This window comes from Vombatus ursinus, unplaced genomic scaffold (genome assembly GCF_900497805.2).
Source record: "Vombatus ursinus unplaced genomic scaffold, bare-nosed wombat genome assembly UNPS02014798.1, whole genome shotgun sequence".
Taxonomy (NCBI): domain Eukaryota; kingdom Metazoa; phylum Chordata; class Mammalia; order Diprotodontia; family Vombatidae; genus Vombatus; species Vombatus ursinus.
Window position 1 is genome coordinate 15,065,877 of NW_020954576.1, and position 22,784 is coordinate 15,088,660.

The 22,784-nt window shown below is 35.4% G+C and overlaps 1 protein-coding gene across 2 annotated transcripts in view; it reads left to right on the plus strand.

The window, feature by feature from the left end:
* The window catches only part of LOC114049960 (muscarinic acetylcholine receptor M3), a 607,675-nt gene that overhangs the window by 174,690 nt on the left and 410,201 nt on the right, over nucleotides 1–22,784 (plus strand). For both annotated transcript variants that reach the window (XM_027871443.1, XM_027871444.1), the window contains exon 2: nucleotides 16,637–16,751. The gene's annotated coding sequence lies outside the window, so the exon portion shown is untranslated. The remainder of the gene's footprint in view (nucleotides 1–16,636; nucleotides 16,752–22,784) is intronic.

Sequence of the window (22,784 nt, forward strand, 5' to 3'; positions counted from 1 at the left end):
TGAATTTATCAAAGCAAGGAAGTCTCTTTTACTATTTCTCTAACATAGGTATCAACTCCCTATTGGCCATTTTTTTGTCCTTTCTCATTCAAAGGTATTTTTGGCAGAGAAAATAGAAGCTAAATCAGACTTAAACATTTCAGTCTTATTTCTAACATCAATTACCATTGTCACATTTAGCCCAAACACTGGTCATGTCCTTTCTGAGGTTCTTTCCCAACAATATGCCCTTGAATCCATTTTAGTGGTCATTCCTTGCCAACCCTGTGAGGCCAATTCATTACTAGCATTCAAATCTTTGGCATTAGTATTTTGGTACCATGCCATGCATTTGTGCTCATCTTCTTGCTTTCATCTTTTGTCCAGTTTAAAAACTTAGTAGATTATTTTAAAGTCTAAGTTCACATATTGGTCTCTTCCATCAACTTTCATTTTTCCACATCAAAATTGTTTCCTTTTTCTGCCTAAAATTTCATTCTTGAAAGCTTTTCATCTCCATTACACTGATTTACCATGTAGAACTTTAATTGAATTGACTGTTTCTCAACCCTTGGGCATTTTTTCTTCTCAACTCATTTTTTTTCTCCACAAATCCTTTTTACCATATTATTTCAGATTTTTTTCCTTCTATCATAAATTCTAAGTTGGCATGGTCACTTGCTCCCAAGTTTCCCATAATTTCTAACTCTGCAATCGTTTTTTCCCTCATTGGTGTGACATAGATTCGTGATAATTGCTATTCACTTTATCTTTTGAAGGAGAAAATTATTTTGCAATTCAAGAAAGTACCTTTGGCAGAGAGAATTCTCTTTGTTATCTCAATAACTGAATTTCTCCATCAGTACCATGCAATGATTCTACCAGATTTGTGATCCATTTCCTGAATTCCTCCCCTTTTTCCTCCTTTTTGTCAAAATGGATCATAGTGTGTTCTGATTGAAATCTAACTTCCATTTTTTTCTCCATTAATTTTCAGCCAAATGTCACCTACTGTGCTTTTTTTATTGTTTTTTTTTAAATTTTTCATATGAATATATCTTTTCAATATAAAATATTTTCCCTCACACTTTTACCTATTCAATTTCTTTTCAATAAACTATATTCTTTTCTTTCCTAGAGAGCCATCCTTCAAACCAGCCCTATGATTTTGAATGAATTTCTTAACCTGTCAGTGCACTAAACAACTTTCTAAGGCTACCTGTTGTTTAAAATGGAGTTTCCTCATCTGGGATTTCCCCATCCTAATGAAATCACAACTCCAATCTATATCCCTTACCTATTATCTTTCCAGAGTTATGTTCAAGGTATGAAGTTCATCTCACCATGTCTCACTGATATCTTTTAGGTAAAATTTTGCCTCCTTGTATTAATTGCTAAATCAGTTTTCCTATTTGTCATCCTTTCTACAATACTGTGTAGATAATAGGAGCCATGGTTTGTATTACTGGCTGTTTTCTGAGGTTTGTCTTTTTGATCTTCTAATATCTTAATTTTATGTCTTTGTATATTTCAACTTCTCTCTTTGGAGTTTAGCTTTGTGGATATACATAGGCACTTATCTCTTTTCCTCTCTCCTTGCAGAGTGGGTTTATAATTTTCCTTTGATGCCATTCCATTAACCCTGCCTTTCAGCCTTTCTTGAGAATCCACTCGCCTCTCCTAGGAATAGCCAGATACTAACTATTTATCAGCTGGAATTCTGTTTTCTTCTCTACCCCACCTTTAGCAACAGCAGCTCTTTATATCAATATTGTCTTCCTTCATTTGTGTCCAAATTAAACTTGTAACTGAAATTTGGTCATATGGTCAAGGAACATTTACTGACCATCTACAACATGTATAACAGCATATAATATTTGCCAAGATGAGATTTATATTCTATTTGGAGAGAGAAAGTACTATCAAAAGTGACTGAAAATGCTTTTACTGAGCAGTATAGCAGACATGACAAGTGATATGCCGTAGCATGCAAGCATTTAAAGGAATGATGAATATAGTGGTGATAAGATGAAAATTCTTCCCCTTCAGAAGGTGAATTAGGGAATTTGCAGAGATCAGAGAGAATATTCCAAGTATTCCAAGGAATGGAATATGTATTTGCAAGGATTGGTTGTGTGTGGGATAGGTGAAATGGATGAGTTTGGCTCCTGAAATTCATTTTTCTTGAAGGGCAAAGTGAATTTACATTGGTAAGATGAGGTCATGGCAGGTGAAGTGCATATATAGTAGAATAGAGAGGAGAGAGACATAAGCCTTTTTTTGCTATTAGCCTGCCCCCCCCAAAAAAAAATGGAAGAGAAGTGGGGAAAAAGTGTTTTCCTCCTTCCCAAAGAACCATATAGGCATTTTGTGTATCAGTGTATTGTCACTAACCTTTGGCTTTATCTGAGGCAAGCTATTTACAACAATATCTTGATCACTCAGAAGCTGACTATTCAATTTCTGGTTTAACTAGGCCTTTATTCTCTCCTTGACTGCTTGTCCTTTAGCCATTTCATTCTCATTAAGGCTTCTGAAATTGGAGGATGGAAAAAAATAAAAGAAAGGAAATAAAACATCCCTCATTTTTTAGCTTCCTTCAGCAGCTCTAAGGTTTGATGGTAGCAAACAGGAAGAAAACTAAGAAAATGGGGCAAGGAAACTTCAGAAGTATTTGTAGATGGGCCTTCAGAATGTTTGGGGAAATATTAAAAATATTATTTTTGATCTAATTTGTTTTTGCACCATCTGTATTTTCCAATTCCCTCACACCTTTATCAGAAAGCAATCTTTTGTAACACAAATTTTAAAAGGAGCTGGAGAAGACGAGTTCATCAAAAACAAACCTAGATATAAAAAAAACCTCTGGTATATTCTAATTCGAGTATTCTATACCAGTAGCTCTCAGATAAGCAAAAAAGTAAGTAGGAGGAGGTGTCTTTTCATAGCTTTTCTTCAGGACTAACTTTGGTAATTATAATTTCACAGGATTCAGTTTTCACTCATCTTGCCATTTTTCATTATCACAGTAATGGTGTGTTTTGTTTTATTGGTCCTGCTTACTCCATTTTATATCCTTTCATATGTCTTCCTATGCTTCTCTGTTTTTACTATCTTAAATATTCTTACAGCATAGTAAATCTTACATAGCATTAATGTACCACAATTTATTTAGCAATTCTCCAATGGCCATCTGTTGTTTCTAGCTGTAAAAACAAAAACCTGCCACTATAAATATTTGTCATATATGGGACCCTTATTTTGTCATTGACCTCTTTGAGGTATCTGCATAGCAGGGATATCTTTTGATCAATTCCATGGATGGTTTGACAATTTTCTTTGCATAATTCCAAGTTGTTCTCCAGAATGGATGAAATCATAACTCTACCAACAGTAATTTAGTGTGCCATCTTACCCTAAAGTCTCCCACATTGATTATTCCTATCTTTTTCCACCTTTTAAAATTTGCTGGTTATAAAATGAAACCTCAGAATTATTTTGATTTGCATTTCTCTTATTACTAAGGATTTTGAGCATTTTTATATAGATTTTTATAATTTACAATTCTTCTTTTGGAATCTGTTGTTTATATCCTTTCTTTATATTCTTTTACTAATTATCTATTGATTAGTTTTTTATTTTTATTTTGCTTTTTATGTATCTACATATAAATCTTTATCAGAGATATCTGATATGATTTTCCCTAGTCAAAGGAAGATGAGTTAGACAAGTTACATTAACTTTGTTCACATAAATCTTCTCAATTTCACGTAAATGAAAGTATGTATTTATATTTTGTAATCACCCACATATTGTTTAAGAAGTCAACCCCTAATCATAGCTATGAAAATTCCCAAATCTGTTTCTCATCTGAATATTTTTTCTTACAAACTTTAATATTCAAGTCACATATCTGTTTTGAGTTTAATATTGTATATTATGTAAGATGGTGGTCTAATCATATTTTTTGTACACTGCTTTCCAGTTTTCTCAACATTTCTTTCCTAGGTAATTTATGTTTGGGGATTTAATAAACACAGGATTATTGAGCTCAGTTATTTCTGATTTTTCCTTATCTAGTCTGTCCTGTTGATCTGCTTTTCTATTTTTAGACAATATAATTTTTAAAATTCTGTTCTATGATATAGTTTGAGGTTTAAAAGTTCTAATTCTTAATTCCTACTTTTTTATTATTTCTTTCAATATTAGAGATCCCTAATATCTCCAAATGAATATCATTGTTTTTTTGAGCTCTGTAAAGTATCCCATTGGTAGTTCAATATTAGGAAAATTATTGAGAGAACCAATAATATTTACTTTTTTATTTTATTTTATTTTATTTTGGTTAGGCAATGGGGTTAAGTGACTTGTCCAGGGTCACACAGCTAGTAAGTGTTATATGTCTGAGGCCACATTTGAACTCAGGTCCTCCTGAATCCAGCGCTAGTCCTCTATCTACTGTACCACCTAGATGCCCCGAACTAATAATATTTAAAACAAGAGTATCCCAGACATGTGATTATATTAACCAGTGATAATACTAGCAGGGCTGAGCAGCCTTTTTCTTTTTTCCTTTCCCAGTTTCTTGGTATTTATTGAGCAATATTTGCCAGGCACTCTGCTAGGCTTTGGCAGTCTCCAAAATAATGGAGAGTGACACACGAAAAAAATTCTAAAGAAGTAGAAAAACAAAAGTGTTTACAAGTCAACACACAACCCCAGAAGTCATACTTCACAATATAAATAGAGGGAGTACAAGTTCAAAGTTCCAAGAAAGCTTCAAGGTGGATCCAGGACTATTTCACTAGGTCTGGGACAGTGCCCATAAAATAAACAAGCAATAAGGATGTGCTTTATTTGCTTAAGTTCCCTTGGGAGGCCATAGCTCTTTTACACTTAGCTTATATGTGTAGGGCTGAAAAATCTTAGGTAATACTGAAGCCCAGGCAGTGGTGTGCTGGTAAATGTTTAACAACTGATTCTCTGTAGTGTGTGGGGGATGGGGAGGGAAGGATATATGCAAAACAAACAAATTTAATCTGCACTATTAGCATTTCCACATCACTTTCTTAAGTCTAGACAGTCTTAAACAATAAACTAAGCCCTGATTTGTAGTATGCACTGATTTCAGATGTGTCAATGCTAGTGCTAAAAAATTAATCATTTGTTCTCCTAAGCTGAGCCTTCTTAAGCTGGCTTTAGCACACCCCTGCACCCATGGCACCGTGGAGGATCCAAAAAGAAGTACAAATCACAGTGATGTATGAGGACTAGGGACCTCTGATGTGAGAGCATGCCAAGCCCTTTTCAGTGATGCTCATCCACCTTTGGTATCCACCTGTGACCCAACTCTCAACTGTGGCTCCAAGAAACTATAGCATCTTGCCTCAGTCACAACCTGGTAAAACCACCTCAAAAGGTAGATTAAACCAGGTTGAGGGTGACTGACAGGCCTCAACTCATCAATGAGTTAGGGAGTTGTCTACCCCAAGCATATGAAGACTTTCCCTGTGGAATAGGCTGATGAGAATAATTTGTTCCAATGGCTATGAAGGTGGCTGAAGAAGGTGTTGTGAAGCTCTTAGAGCTTGGTCAGACATCAAAGACACCAAGGTAATCCACTGCAACATGGGCCATCACCAGTCATCGTGACTTTTACCTCAACACTGGACACTAAAAAAAAAGTGAGGCTTATGACTTTGTTCAACTCTGCCTCACTTAAATCCGAGTCAAGGCATCACCCATGATGTCACTGGTCCTCTTCAAAAATGAAGAACTAGCAACAATAACACATAAAAAGCTTACGATGAATAGGGGAAATGAGAGTAACATATGTAAATCAATAAGGGAATTAGCTGGAATGTACAATGAAGAAAGTTTAAATTTCCTTTGGCATCTGCCTAAAAAGAAGAAGATGGACTCCACTATCTTTGGGACTTGCTTCCTTCCTGGTATTTTCCTATAACTTGATTTTACATTTGGAGACACCTGCATTCTGAAGGGTAGATGCTGAAGAAGGAATCTAAAAGAATGTGACCTTTTATAACAGACAAAATTACATGCTGCTGCTTATGAGTATGGCACAGCTTATAATTATGGTATTTGTTTTCTTTTCAATAAAACTTTTTGAGTTTTGTTTAACAATATGCTAGCATCACCTGTGTCTAATAAATATGCTTTCTATTTCTAGTAAAAATTTGACTTAACTTCAGTGGTTAATTAATCAACAGATTCTGTGGTCTAATTTTAATATCGTACTTAGAATACAATCTACATACTCCCTTAGTTCAGTAGGAAGAATGCTAGATTTTTAGTCAGAAATTTGGTTTTGAATTCTGGTTTTTCCTCTCAATCCTTCTATGATTTTGAGCAATCACATAAATTTTTTGGTCTTCTGGTTCCTTATCTGCAAAATGAGAAGACGTAATAACTGACCTTTCCATACTTGTTTGGCCTTTTCAGAGATAAGTATCATGATTCTATTTAACTTCTATTGATACAGCATGTAATAGTTTACAAATCACTCACATTCATTTTATTTTTTATTTGATCCTCATACAAGCCCATGAGGCACCTATTGCAATTATTATTGTCCTCACTTTGCCAATGAGGAAAGTAGGTGGAGTGTCTTATGACTTGTCTAAAATGATACAGCTTATAAGTGTCACAGCTTGGACTAGCCCAAAGGCATACAGGTAATAAAAAGCAAGAAAAGGAGTCAAATGCTTATCCTTTGACTCCAAAGTTGTGATTCTTTCCACTATATTATATTGCTTTCAAAGTCAGTACTGTGGTGGGCCAAGGTGTTGCAAGCCAGTAATCCCTGCCAGCAGTGAGGATGAAGCTGGCAGGTCTCTTGAGCTTAGGATTTCTGAGCTGCAGTAGGCTCAGCCAGTGTCTGCCCAAAGTCCCCCATTAACATGATGAACCACTGGGAGCAGGGAGCATCTAGGTTGTCTACAGAGGAGTGAACTGGCTCAGATTTGAAATGGAATGCATCAAAATTCCCTAACCTATCAGTAATGGAATTGAGCTTGTAAATAGCCCCTGAACTTCCAGCCTGGATGAAATAGGAAAAAACAATTCTTAATAAAAAAATGAAAGTATCTAATATATAGTGGAGTTGTTTGGTCTGTTGCTGTTCAGTTCAACACTAGGGGAAAAATCACTAAGAAAAGAAAAGTAAAAGTAGAGTATAACAAGGTAATCACTATTAATGAAAATGAAAATTAAGAAAAATTCAGCATCAATCTAAACTGAGTGAAAATGGACACTGAAATCTTGTAGTGCTACTAAAACAAAAGGGGAATTCTTTTTATTCTGAAAATTGAAAATGAAATCAATTGACAACTAAAAAAATTTTCATTACTTTCCATATTAGATTGTGATCTTCTTGAAGGTAGAGACTGTCTTTTTTTTTCATATCTTCAGCACTTAGCATAGTGTCTGGCATATAGTGAGCCTTTGTAAAAGCTTATTGGCTGGCTCACTGACTTATTTAATCCAAAATAGAGATTCTCATATTTGAAAACATAAGTGTACCCTGCCACCTTGTACAGTCAATTTACCACCTTCACTTACAAATACAAGCCACCTAGCCCCCTCCACTTAAAACAGTCCACTTATTGCCCCTGAACTATAAAAATAGATATATAGATAGATAGATAGATAAGTGTTCCTTCCTATTCTTTGATGTTTTATTGTCATTGTTTCAGATATCTACTGAATGACTCTTTCTCATTGACTCTCTGGTTCCATGCAGTCCAAGGTAAAATCTTAAGTATTCTAAGAAGCCTTTTTACATTAATGTAAAGCTCTGTGCAAACTCTAATCCATGTCATTGCCTTCCATAGTTATCCTTTTCAAAGTATATAGATTGCAAATGATTACTATAGCTTACATATTTATTGTCATGTTGTGATCTCCTTCAGTTTATACTATATTGGGATTTACATGTAGGATCTCACCACTAGATCTCTGAATTCTCACATAGCAAAAGTTACTTAACTAAAATTATATAAACTCCACAATGTTGAGTATTGTGTGATGCATCTTGTGTGTTCCATCAATGTTGTTAGATAAATGAAATAAAAGTGAAATAAAAGCAAGAATCCATCACTCTGGAATGAGTGTCCCTGCATTTTATAAGGTAATATATAAGATATTGTTGTTGAAGCCTTGAAAAAATAAACAAGGGAATATTACATAATGATGTGCTTTGAAGTTTTCTTGGAAGGATCAGACACAGTCAAACTGAAGATGAAAACTAAATGGTAAAATGAGCAAAAAATAAAAAACTTGTCCATAAAAAAACAAAAAAAAAAAAACAAAAAACAAAAACAAAAAAAATCTACCATTCCTACCATTCCACTTCTGGAACCACGATGGTGGAGTAAGAAGTCACTCTCACCCTCCCTTATTAGTGTCTGAAAGCCCAGAAAATATCACCCTAGGGAAAAACCCTGGAATAGCTGAACCAGCAGAAAGATGGGGTACAACAGTCCAGTAGCCCAGGAAGCTTGAGGGGCTAATGGAAAAAAGGCCAATCTTTCCCTGGGGGAGGGGGAGCAGTACAGAATGGGAGATGTCCCAGCAAGTTAGCGAAAAGTTAGCAGGGGAAGATCCTGAATCCCAGGTGATGGAGCAGGCAAGCACACACACCAGGGCCCCCAAGTGCCTCACTACAGGCAAGGGAACCAATGGAAATCAGCTTGGAAAACCACCATGTGCCATGGCTTTCTCCGGCAGTCAAGTTTCCCTGTGCCTCAGCAAAACTGTAGGAAGCACGACTCCAAGAGGGAAAGTCTTAGGTGGAGAAACGTCCTGCTGCAGTGAAACATCCATCTGCAAGGAGTCAAAAAAAGGGGCAAAAGGCCCAGGTGAACAGGCATCCTCCAGGGGCCAGACTCCCCACCCTAATAGTCCCTTCTAATTACAGGTCCAGAAGTCCAATTCAATTCTCTTTTATATCTTCATCCTATTGCTTCAGCTTTAGTAAGGTTTAATTTTTTAAATAGTGCTCTGGTAGTTTAGTAGGCCCTGTGCCTTGACTCACACACTTTTTGGTGTATCTCTACTCCCACAAAAAGATCTAACACCCAAAAAGGAGCTACAGTGTTATATAATACTTGGAATTCATATATGCTCTTCCCCTTCTGGAGAACCTTTGTTCTTATTGAAAGAAAATCTTAGCTATGGCTCAATTTTTGTAATTGAGATTGTAAACTAATAAATGTGACTTGAAGTGGTGTTACTGAAGTTGGTTTTTGTTGTTCAGTTGTTTCTGTCACATCTGACTCTTTGTGACCGCATTTGGGATTTTCTTGGTAGAGATAGTGGATTGGTTTGCCATTTCTTTCTTCAGCTCATTTTACAGAGGATGAAACTGAGGCAAACAGGGTTAAGTGACTTGCCCAGGATCACACAGCTAGTAATTGTTTGAGACCAGATTTGAACTCAGAAAGATGAGCCTTCCTGACTACAGACCAGGTACTCTATCTACTACGTCACTTACGTTATAGCTGTTTTCAAGTATTTGATGGAGAGAAAAGGTATTCGTCTTTCTCTGCTGGACCTCAGATAGCAAAGAAAGCAGGAGTGGGAGGAAGTTGCAGAAAAAAAAATATTTTGTGTTCTAAGGACAATACTTTTAAAAATTAGAGTTGTCCAGAAATGAAACAATCTGCTTTGAGAAGAAGAGGTCTTTTTTTCCCCTGGGTAATTAATAATTTTATTAGTAATGCTAGCTTATTACTAATTTTTTTCCTTTTTTTACTTTTTTATTACTAAAATTTAAATACACAATAAAAAAGAAAAAGAAACATATAAACTTAAATATTGGAACTTAAATACAAAATAAGAAAAGAAAAAAAAACATGGGCACAGCAGAACATAAGAGAGGATTCAAAATATATAGCAATAAATTTCCATTTCAAGAAAGCTTATATAATAAATACTACACATTGTGTTGAAAGCTGTCCATCTTTTCTTTGCTTCCTTGTAAGTTTTTTTTTTTTTTTTGGTTCTCTGCTGTGCACTTTTTATTTTGTGCTTTTTTCCCTCTTCTCTTCCCCGACCGAAGGCTACAATTAAGTGCGGATATATTTAGATATAGATACACACACACACACACACACACACACACACACACACACACACACACATACATGCTTGCATATATAGATACATACTTTCCTCAAATAAATTCTACTTCTGATCTTTGTTATTATATTTGTGTGTATCTCTTATTTCCTTTTCTTTTTCTTTCCTTCCTTCCTTCCTTTCTTTTTTTTCTTTTTTTATTATGGAAATTTTTATTTATTTTTTTGTTTTCAACATTTACTTCCACAAGATTTTGAGTTCAAATTTTCACCCCATCTTGCCCCTCCCCCACCCCAAGATGGCATGCATTCTGAATACCCCTTCCCCTAGTCTGCCTTCTCTTCTATCTCTCCCCCCCCTTCTCTTATCCCCTTCCCCTTCAATTTTCCTATAGGGCAGGATGGATTTCTGTAGCCCATTTCCTGTATTTCTTATTTCCCAGTTGCATGTGAAAACATTTTTTTTAAACATGTGTTTTTAAAACTTTGGGTTCCAAATTTTCTCCCTTCCTCCCTCCCCACCCACCCTCATTGATAAGGCAAGCAACTAAATATAGGTTATATATGTGCAGTTATGCAAAACATTTCCACAGTAGACATGCTGTGAAAAACTAACTCTATTTCCCTTACTCCTATCCCCCACTATTTATTTTACTTTCTTTTGACCCTGACCCTCCTCAGAAGTACGTACTTCTGATTACCCCATTTCCCAATCTGCCCTCCTCTCTATCATCCCCCTACTCTCTTGTCCTCTTTCCCCCCATTTTCCTGTAGGGTAAGACAGATTTCCATATTCGATTGAATGTGTATGTTATTCCCTCTTTTAAGTCAAATTCTATGAGAATAAGATTCACTCATTCCCTCTCACCTTCTCCCATTTCCCCTCCACTGTAAAAGTCTTTTTTTGTCTGTTTCATGTGAGATATTTTACCTCATTCTACTTTTCCCTTTCTCCTTCTCCCAGTATAATCCTTTCTCACCCCTTAATTTTATTTCCCAGATATCACCCCTTCATCTTCAACTCACCCTATGCCCTCTATCTATTTATCTATACATACATATAATTTTTCCCTCCCACTACCCTAATACTGACAAAGGACTCATGAGTTACAAATATTAACTTTCCCTGCAGGAATGTAAACAGTTCAACCTTAATAAGTCTCTTACGATTTCCTTTTCCTGTTTACCTCTTCCATGTTTCACTTGAGTCTTGTATTTGAAGGTCAAATTTTCTATTCAGCTCTGGTCTTTTCCACAGGAATGCTTGAAAGTCCCCTATTTCAATGAATGACCATTTTTTATCCTGAAGGTTTATACTCAGTTTTGCTGTGTAGGTGATTCTAGGTTGTAGTCCTATCTCCTTTGCCCTCTGGAATATCATACTCCATGCCCCCTGGCCCCTTAATGTAGAAGCTGCTAAATCTTGTGTTATCCTGATTATGTTTCCACAGTACTTGAATTGTTTCCTTCTGGCTGCTTGCAATATCTTCTCCTTGACCTGGGAATTCTGGAATTTGGCTACAACATTCCTAGGAGTTTTCCTTTGGGGATCTCTTTCAGGAGGTGATTGGTGGATTCTTTCAATTTCTATTTTGCCCTGTGGTTCTAAAATATCAGGGCAGTTTTCCTGGATAATTTTTTGAAAGATGATGTCTAGGCTCTTTTTTTTTTATCATGGCTTTCAGATAGTCCAATAATTTTTAAGTTCTCTCTCCTGGATCTATTTTCCAGGTCAGTTGTTTTTCTAATGAGATATTTCACATTTTCTTCTATTGTTTTCATTCCTTTGGATTAGTATTGCAGTGCCTTGTTTTCTCAAATTGTCCTTAGTTTACAACTTCTCCATTCTAATTTTTAAGGAAGCATTTTCTTCAGTAAGCTTTTGGACTTCCTTTTCCATTTGGCCAATTTTGCTTTTTAGGACATTCTTCTCTTTATTGGCTTTTTGGACCTCTTTTGACATTTGGGTTAGGCTATTTTTTAAGATGTTATTTTTGTCAATATTTTGTTGGGTCTCCTTTAGCATCACTCTCAGTTTTTATTCTACTTCTCTTACTTGCTTCTCAAAATCCTTTTTGAGCTCTTCAATGACCTGGGAGCAATTCATATTTTTCTTGGAAGCTTTGGATGTAGGAACTTTGGCTTTGTTGTCTTCTCTGGTTGTAAGTTTTGATCTCCTTTGTCATCAAAGTAAAATGATATAGTCTGACTCTTTTTGCACTGCTTGCTCATGATCTCAGCCAATTAATTGAGTTATAGACTCTTTGTGAAGGTAGGAGTCTGTTTCCAGTGTGGAGAATGTACTGTCCCAAGCTTCAGGGGTTTTGTGCAGCTGTTTTCAGAGATACTTCTAGGGACCTGTACATTTTCAATTCTTCCAATGTGCTATGATCAAAGGTGAGGTGTTTACTCCTTTCTTGGCCTGTGCTCTGGTCTATGAGCACTCTTTTCTGTCTTGGAACTGTGAGGAGGGTTTCCTCTCCACAGCCACTACAAACTCCACCACATCAGCACTCCTCCTCGCCCCAGGACTGTGACCCAGATCCAAGCACCAGCAAAGCAAGAGATTCATGCGTCAGCACTGGCAAAGAGATCCCTGCAATCCCCCTCTGGTCAGCCACTCGCTTACCCCTCCGGAAGCTCAGGAGGCAGCCACCATCACATGTCATGCTCAGGACTTGTGGCTGAGACATAGCTTCTCTCTCTCACCGCAGTCACAGACTTTTCCCACTGACCTTCTAAGTTGTCTTTGGCATTCATGGGTTGAGAAGTTAGGAAACTGCCACCGCTGCTTGTGATTCAGTACTCTGAGGCCTGCTCAGGTTCGCTGCCGCCTGCGCGCTCATGCCAAACTGCAGTCCTTTCACCTCCTAGCATGATGTACCTTTCTGATCAACCATCCAGGTTGTCTTGGGCTGGAAATTTGTTTCACTCTGTCTTTTTGTGGGTTCTGCTGCTTTAGAATATGTTTAGAACCATTTTTTAACAGGTATTTGGAGGGGTTTGGGGGAGAGCTCAAGCAAGTCACTGCTTTCACTCTGCCATCTTGGCTCCGCCCTGCTTTTTTGATAAATTATATTGGTTAAGGTCATTTTTGTAGGGGTATAACTACCTAAATTTCTGTATCTTTTGGCCAGTAATAATGGTTACTTAATTCCTTGATTTTAATATATTACGGTATAAAAATTGCTATCCATTAATTCAGTTAGAGGAAGTTGTGTGTGTGGGTATACTATTATGTTGGATGCTTAATGTGTGTGTGTTAATTACTAAACGAGTATGAATACTAAAACCACCCTTCTTGTGTTGCCAATCACCAAGATGAGTTTTTAATTCTCTCTGTAAAGGAAAATAGTTTTAAAAAATCCTTGGGACTTTTCTTTGATTATTAATTTATTTTTCTCCATTGTAAAGCTAGAACATATCCCATCTCCCTACTCCCCAACTAAAAGGGCCAAGTTTAATAATTCTTCCAGGTATTTAGTGTCTGTTTTCTTTCAGGAAAGCAAGTATATTCCCCATAGTGAAACAGCATCAGAGGAGGAATAAGTGAATATAAATTTCATCAGAAGTCACATATGTTTTCTCTTGCATGTATCAGTAAAACAATTATGGAATTGGTAATTCACAGCACATGCAAGTAAATGCCTTACTGTCATGGCCTTTAATGGCTAAGTGGTTGTACTGAACTCTCCAAGGACCTGTCAGGAATGAATGGTTTTTAATACTACTCATTGATAGCTACTTGACTATTGGTGCCAATTATTTATTAGCATGAATGGCTGTTTTCATATTAGATCAAATGTTAATATATTTTGAGTGAATAATTTTTGTAAAATGTTTTAATCCTAAATGCCTTTCAAGAATCTCTCTTAATGAACACCAATTAAGTTGACTGCTACCTAGAGTGTTGTTTTTAAACGACTTGAAATCCTAAACTTGAAATCATTTTAGTTTCTTGAAATTATGGAGCTTGCACTTTATACATATTTCCCTTGGGATTTTCTTGCAAACCAAAATATTTCTCTGGGAAGTTTATGAAAAAAGTAGCAAAATGTGTGAACTAAATTGTGACATGGGCCACATAACTTGTTTGGGTGAGAAATTAACCTTGTTTCTAAGTGTATTACTCATGTTTAACATATTCACAGTTTGGGCATTACTGGCAATCATTAAAAGGTTTTCCTATCTATAATATTTTTCTCATCATAAATCCAATCACTGTGTTTGTGGGATGGAAGGGGGAAGTTGCATGGGGAAGATAGGATGGAGAAGCATATATCCTTTGAAATACAGAGTAATACAAATAATCTTCTTCGTCTTTTGCTTGTCAAGTAGACCACAAGGATAGAATGATTATTTCCCCAATATTGATATTTAACAGTTCTATTGCAATCCTTCATTCATTCCCTGAGAAATTATAAGTACTACACATTGAGTCAGTATTTCCCTAAGGCTCAGGTCTCACCACATCATGCCACCTATTCAATGAACTCAAATATCTATGATCTCTTGGATAATATATAAACTCCTCTTTTTAACATTTAAATCTCTTGGCCTGGCCTTTTCTTATCTTCCCAGTATTTTAATACATAATTCCTCTTTCCTGCCTCTATAGTAAAGCAACCCCAGCCTACTTGCCCTTTCTCACACAAAGTACCCCATCTCCTGTCCCTGTGCAGTATCTGTCATATATGCTTGAAATTCTCTCCCTCATCACTTAGCTTTTTAGAATCTGTTGGGTCCTTCAACACTCAGCTGAAATGCCAGCTTGTGTAGGAGGCTTTTCCATGTTCCCTCACCTACTACCTCCCCTTTAAAATTATATTGTATCTACTTTGTAATCATTTTGTATACTTTTATATGAGTAGCTTTGGCATGACATGGACATCATATCCATATCTCCCTTTTCTCTTTATGGAATAGAAAGAGCCAATTGTGGGGTTGTGTTTTCTTACTTAATCTGTCATTTGTTTTTTTATTATTTTATTGGATTGTTGAACGCATTTACATTTAAAATTAGGAGAATTAGGTTTATATTTCCCTTCATCTCTAATATTTTTTGCTTTTCTGAATTCAGAACTTTTTATGTTGCTTCTCCTCTATAAAGTACTTTTTTGGGTGATTTTTGCTTAATGTAATTCAATGCAACATTTTTCCCACAGATTCTCCCTCCCTCTTCCTCTCAACAACTCTCCCAAATGTCACGCATTCCCTATATTGAGTTTCATTTGAACAACAAATTTCTTTCTTTTCTTTCCTCCTTTTTGTGTAGTTATCATTTTCAGTCTCTCTTTTTCCTCTCTCAGTTAAGTGATTAAGTAGCATCCCCCTTCCTCTCTGCCCCTTCAACTTTTTTGGTTTATTTTTCTTTTTCTATACCTTTTTCTAAAAAAAAATATTTATTTCCCTCATCATTTTAAATCTGCTCTCTTTCATTTATTCTAAACTTTCATTCTTTATTTGGTGGTATGTTTATTTGCTCATTCATTGTTTTATCTCTATATTCTTCATGGAATTAAAGCTTCTAAAGAATCTATTTTCAGTTCCCTCTTCAAATAATTTCCATGTTATTGTATTATAGATTCCTACCTACCCCCTTTTCTGATTCTGAAAGAGAAAAGAAATATGTAAATTTACTTATAATTATAATACTAATTCATCTTATTTATTAATCTAAGCATGTTTCTTAATTTTAGTTTTTAATTTGTCATCAGGCATTCATTGAGCAGCTACTGTGTGTCTAACCTTGGTTAAATTTTTTTTGAAGGGAGGAGAGAGGTAAAAATACATGGTCCAATTTTATTCCTGAGATGTTTGTATTTTAACTGAAATCAATATTCAATCAACACATATATTTCCCACTAATTAATGTAGTATAATTAGAAAAAAAGTGTGATACAGTAAATAGCAATAATGGGTTTGGGTACAGGGTCCTAAGTTAGAGTTATAACTCCCCCACTTATGTGATTTTGTGCCAGATGTCCTCTTTGGGTCTTAGTTTCATTATCTGTGAAATTGAGATAAGAATGCTGTCACTTGGCTACTCTGATCAATACAGTGATCAAAGACAATTTTGAAGGACTCAAGATGAAAAATGTCATGCACCTTATGAGAGAACTGATGAAGTATGAGTTCCATATTGAGGCATACTTTTTTCACTTTATTTTCTTTTTGCAAAATAGCTAATGTGGAAATATGTTTTGCATGATTTCACATGTATGATTGATATCATATTGCTTGCCTTCTCAACAAGTTGGGGAGGTTCGGAGGTAGGGAAAAAATTTGAAATTAAAAATTTAAAAAAAAGAATGTGAAAAATAAATATATATAATCTATATTTATACACACATATATAAATATATGTGTACGTATATATGTACGTATGTATGAAGAATTCCGACTCTTCTTATAAGATAAAGTCATTTTCAAGAGAGTGCTTTGTTAGTTGAAATATGTTATAAATGTGAGCTCTTTTTCATCTTCTAAGCTGATTATGATTCCTGTTAAACATTATGAAATTGCAATGTTTTGATATTTTTTTATTTCTTATTTAGATATGGATGATTATAGAAGATACTTTAGCGATGAGTTTTATAACAGATTGTGGATTGGATGAACCATATTCATTTGCAACATGATGTTTAGTACCAGGACTCTTCCCTGTCATTGGTAAGTACTACTCATTCCATTTTGCATATATCTCTGTCTATCTATCTGTGTATAAATACACAGATATACACAGATATACACAAACATATAGAATATTTATATGCATATTATTTATGTATTATGTATATGTATGTGTCTGTCTTGTGATTTAATATACAACAGATAAATTTTATATGCCTATTGTTAAATGTGCTTGAGTTTAAGATGTGATTATATAACTCCAACAAATTAGAATAGGACTAAAAAATCATCTGCACCTTTCCCAATGTTAACAACTGGGACAGAACCCAAACAGACTGGTTTGCCAAACATGAAAACAAGATCTTTTGGACCAAACCTATTTGATGATCTCGTGCCTCTGATATCATCTGTCAACCCCAAGCTGAGTTTGAAAATGATAAAGCTTTGACTTTAATATAGGTTATTTTCTTATTTTCTACATGCTAGGGTTTGTGGCATACCTTTTGTAGATGTAGCATACAAGCATTTCTTATGATTTAATCAATTAATACCATTGTAAAACCTTCTAAAAAAGATCTATACAGAGTCAAATGTTCAGCTAGACCATTAATGAAGGAAAGATTAGTAAATGAAAAATGTTGCCCTGATCATTATATGCAGTTGACTCGATAAACCATAGCTCTTGACTTTTAGTATATATCGATATAGACAGTACAAAAAGTCAAGAAGTCCATCCAAAAATTTAATATAAGAAAAAAGTCATGGGGCAGCTAGGTGGTGCAGTGGATAGAGCACCAGCCCTGAAGTCATGAGGACCTGAGATCAAATCTGGCCTCAGAGCAAACACTTGACATGTACTAGCTGTGTGACCTTGGGCAAGTCACTTAACCCTGATTGCCTCACTAAAAAAAAAAAGTCATGCTGCTTTGACATGAGAATATCGTTGTCTCTTTTATGACCCCAAACACCTCCAAGAAACAAATTCTTATATTTATAATACCTATATTATAGCAGTCTACTGTGGCATCAAGGCTTAGAACATAACAGTCTTTGAGGAATTGAAATTAAATATCACAGAAAGAGCAATAAAGAGGTGCTTGGTGGGTGGATGAGAGCCAGTTTCAACATATGACAGATGCAAAGCTTTGAAAAGGAAATGTCATCAGGGACTTATGTAACAGAAAAAGAACATAGGCTAGTCACATGACAAGGGATTAAAGCCTTACAGGCAGAAGGGACCATTGGGCCATCTAGTACAACCAGCCTCATTCAATAGCTGAGGAAAAAAAGAAAAAGAAAGTTTACCTGACTTGTCTAAGGTGAAACAGGTAGCAGGTGGCAAAGGTAGGATTTAACCCAGATATTCTAACACCAAATTGAGTGTTCTTTCTACTGTATGACACTAGTATTGACAGTCAGGATGTCCTATTAGTTCCTTGGGATTTCTGGAGAAAATTAGGAAAGTCTATAGCTCTTTAGGTGGACTCTTTTGAATCAACTTAGAAAGGAAATGAATTAGAGTTTCACAGGATGGAAGGGCTTGGATGAATTGTGATCAGCACTATTTAAGGAATATGTAAGTTCATGAAGTCACAAATCCATTTGCACCTTTATCAGTTTTGTGGCTACAAATCTTGGGTCACAGACTAGAAATAAATTATAATTCCAGTTCTCACTTTAGATTGCTCATATGTTGCTAATGTCTGTAATACCTTGTATTTTGGGGGTAGTATAAAAAAGTGATAGAACATGTAGATAGGAGACTTGGATTTGAATATTGATCTTTCTCCTTATGTGACATTTGGCATGTAAATTCTCTTTTGGGGGTCCTCAGTTTCCTCATCTGTAAAGAGGGAGTATTTTAAGTGATGGCTTTTAAAGTTCCTGTATCCTTTTCTAATGAGTTCTATTTGGGGAATAAAATAATTTATACACACACACACACACACACACACACACACACATATATATATATATAATCCAAATTTTCCACTATTATCTCTTTTAGTTTGAGAGAGTCACTAAAGTTATCTTGACTTCAGATTCTCCATCTGCAAAACGAGGGATCTGGATTAGATCTTCTCTATAAGTCCTTTCCAACACTAAATCTATGATCCTATTAACTTTAATTTTGTGCATATAAGAAAATGCACCCAATTTTAAGAGGACAGAATATTTTTTTTATTTTATAAACCAAATAAATAAAAAAATCCATTGTGTAAAAACTATTTCTGCTATCTAGGCTGTATGCTTTTATTAGATCATATTTATTAAGCATTTGTGCTTAAAGATAAAAAATGCATTTGATTTGTGCTTTTCTCCTTCATGCAGTTTAATCTCAAGACGATTATGAAACAATTCTTTTTAGAATGGTGGGAGTTAGCTCAAAAATGATTCATTTGTGTTAAAAAAAATTTAATTTCCTTCAAATCTGGTAATCATTTTTGTTTCATTTTTTGTATATCTAGGCTGCATTCTGCTAATCAGCATACGTTTGCTAATGTATTTATATGAGGTATATATATGTATATATATATACAAATATATATGTATATATGTTTTTATATACCTATAAAAGAGAAACATGCATCTAGTATTGTCTCTTATACCTACATAATATGTGTATGTGTATGTATGTTTGAATAGTTAACCCAAAAGATATATAGGACTCATTGAACTGTATCTCAGACATTTTAGTTTTATAATAAATCAATAGATTTACATACATATATTCATATTTACACACATATATGTGCATATATGTATATGTATATATACACTTATTTATATGTGGTGTGTATAAGGGAAACTCAAATCTCAATAAATGACTATCCTATCCATTAAGAAGGTATTTAAAACAAATAGAAGTATAATTAAGATAGTAGATAAAGCTTAATCATTCTCAGAATCTTAACCCTTTCTTGCCATATATTGGTGGGGAAAAAATGCAGTCATCTAGAGGCATTTGTTGTTGTTATTACAATAATTACAAACATTTGTAGTACTAAATTAAGTACACAAATCAAGAAGAATTAACCATATAAAGTAAATTGTAGGATTCAAAAGAAAGTAATCTTTAACAGGCTTGGGGATGAGATGCAAAGAGGAATGAAATATTTCCCAAAGCTTTTTAAAGTTATACCGCCTTTAAGTTTTAGCCAACTCTTTTTTAGATAGGTCATTTTGGTGTGGAAAATAACATATTTTGTGACTCCTTTAATAAAAGACAAAGGATGTTGTAGAGTAAAGGTGACAGAAATAGAAAACTGAGATGGTAGAGAATATAAAACATAAAGGGTAGAGGAAATGGGAGGCTGAGCACACAGGATGTGGAGGGGGTGAAAAACACCAGTTTTAGAATGATTTTCTTTGCTAGACTATTTTATGAATTATTTATAGTGATATTATCTTAGTCACTTTCATTCATTGCATTTTACTGTTGGTTTAATTGTTCAGTTTTACATTAGCTCATTGTGACAGAATAATATAGTGAAAAGAGCACTGGCTCTGTTATATGAAGAGCTGGGTTCAAAGCCGCTTACTGATATTTATGACTTGTTAGAAAGCACTTAACCTAACTGGGTCTCTGCTTCCTTCTCTCTGAAAGTTCTGATCAAACATAGGTGGGCTCACCAGATGCCGGTGCCTTTCCCTCTAAGATGAATTAGTATCTACTATAAAACATAGAATGACAGATTTGGACGGTTGGAAAGGTCCTCAGTGGCCACCTATTCCAACCTAAATGTGAAGTAAATCCTACTATAATATATCTGACAAGTGGTTGTCCAGTATCTTCTTGAAGATCTTAAAAAGGTAGAACTTGCTGCTTCTCAAAGCAAGCCATTGTACTAAAGACTTCCTTTTTTTTTTTGTCAGCTGGTCATTTTACCATTTTCAAAGCCATGTATATGTATCATCCCCTATTGGGAGGAAGGGGAAAGGATTGCTAATCTTAATGTCACGCTTGAGAATCAGTCCTCCCTCACCAACTGTGTCTTGTATCGATATAGTTCTGTAGGCCTTTCAACCACATGTCCAAAACAAAATTCATTATATTTCCCCGTTCCCAAATAGTCCCCTTTTCTCAACTTCATTGTTACTGTTGAGTTCCCCAACATCATTCAGGATGCTCACAAACTCAATGTCATCTTCAGCTCCTCACCCTCAGTTTCCTGATATACCCAATGCATCGCCAAATCTTGTCATTTTTACCCTTATAATATTTCTCATTATCTCCTCTCACTTCACACAACATCACCACTCATTTATACTAGTAAAATCTTCCCTTTCCTGGTCTCTTTGTCTCAGTCTTCTCTCAACTACAAAAGACCAGCTGCTAAAGTCATTTTTGTAAAGAGCAGATCAGACCACATTATCCCCTACTAAATAACATCCAATGATTCCACACTGTGTCTAAGCTTAAATACAAACACCACTTTTCATCATTTAAAGTCCTTCCTAATCTGGCCACTTTCCAGTGTTCTTACAATTTATTCTCTTCTATATACTCTAGAGTCCACATACAGTGGTCTAGTTATCATTCCTCGCACAGGAGACTCCACCTTCCATTGTACTGGCTGACCTCCATACCTAGAATGCTGTTCCTCTTCACTGCTGCTTCTCAGCTTTCCTACCTTCTATCAAGACTTGGATCACCTTCTGGAGGACTAATTTCCTTCCCCATCATGTCTTTTCACCCCACCCCCATTTCATGGCTGCAAGTGCCTGCCCTCTGAGATTTCCTTCCATTTATGCTGAATAAATATTTTACATATGTGGGTATTTGAATAATCTCCTAAAGGTGGAGCAGGACCATGATTTTGCCTTTCTTTGTATCACCAGTGCTTAACCTATAATGTGTTTAATAAATATTATTAACTGACAGACTTACTAAGCTTAACAGCCTATCGTTTGAAATATACACATTCTTCCCTTTATTTAAATTTGCTAAATTTGTTCATGTCCAGTAGCAGTTGTTCCACTCAGAATAATTGCTTAAAGATTCCCAAGAGCAGTTTAAGGTATCATTTATCCAAACACTATTAATACCTAGAGGTTTTGATCATCCAAACAGGTGACTTGAATTCATTGAGGACAACTAGTATGGGTTCTGCTCACTTATCTTGGATTTCATTTAACTTCTTCTAGAGTAGAAGGTACACGTGAGATGAGAAATATATTGTAAAAGTACTTTGGGGTTTTCTGGTGCCATTTTCGTGATTGTTGATATTTTTTTTTCTTATCATAGGTTCATATAGATACTTGCCAGTGCCCAGATGGGAGAGGCAGCATACTGACGAGATGATCAGATTCAGTGTCAGAGAACCCTGGTTAGACTCTCAGCTCTGTTGTTTGTTAAAAAGATGTGTGTCTTTGGGGAAGTATCTTGCCCTCTTTAAGTATCAATTTCCTCATTTATAAAATGAGGATAATAATCTTTAAAGTACCTATTTCAGAGAATTCTTCTGAGCACATGACCTACATAAAGCATATTATAATTAGTTGATTATCAAGCATTTATTAAGTATTCCCTATGTGCATTAAGCACTGGGGATACAAAGAAAGGCAAAAATAATCACTGTCCTCATGGAACTTGGACTCTAATGGGGGAGACAACATATTAAAAAAAACTCAGAACATACAGAATATACTGTGAGGAGATGGATAGTAATCAGGCATGGAAAGTCATCATTATCTTGAAGTGCTAGAAGAAAGTGTGGCTTGCGATAAATTTTGAAGTTAGCCCTGGAAAGAAAGAGGTGGAGGTAAGGGGGAAGAACACTGTAGTCATGAGGACATCCAGTGAAAAGACATGGAGATAGGAGATATGTGGCTTATCAGATGATCTGTAAGTAGGCTAGGGTAGATTGTTCATAGGGTATGTGAAGTGGAAGGTACAAAAAGGCTGGAAGTTGGGTTTTGTCAGTTTAGAAAAGGGGATGATATATGAGGTGGGAAAGTAGAAATGACACAAAGCTGGAGACCACCATTTAGATGTAATGTTTTTATTATTTATTTAAATAAATCTAGTATTAATTCTTACCTCTGATAGTCATGGCTGCAAAAGGAGCA